Here is a 334-nt window from a genome sequence, read left to right as displayed (position 1 = left end):
CCAACAGTGATTGTTCTCTGATAACTATTTCAGTGAAGTGGAAGATTTTAATAGAAGGATTGACGGTAACGCTTTCTATGAAGCCTGTATTTATAATACATTATAAGGGTTTTCTTAAGGCATTATAATTAATGCATAAAGCATTATAAAAAAGCGTAATAATATGTTGTATCATCTCATAAATAATCATAACATTTATAATACATTGTAATATTTACGCATTTGTGGTTATAACTTTTAAAGAGTATGATTATATATAACACACAATGAATCCCATAATAAATCCACTCAATTTATAATGGATTATCTTGACATTGTTTATTTAAGATCTGGA

Source organism: Sinocyclocheilus anshuiensis, unplaced genomic scaffold (genome assembly GCF_001515605.1).
Source record: "Sinocyclocheilus anshuiensis isolate Anshui unplaced genomic scaffold, SAMN03320099.WGS_v1.1 scaffold118, whole genome shotgun sequence".
In the NCBI taxonomy this organism is placed as follows: Eukaryota; Metazoa; Chordata; class Actinopteri; order Cypriniformes; family Cyprinidae; genus Sinocyclocheilus; species Sinocyclocheilus anshuiensis.
The sequence above is the reverse complement of the archived record's forward strand: the minus strand, read 5'-3'. Positions refer to the sequence as shown.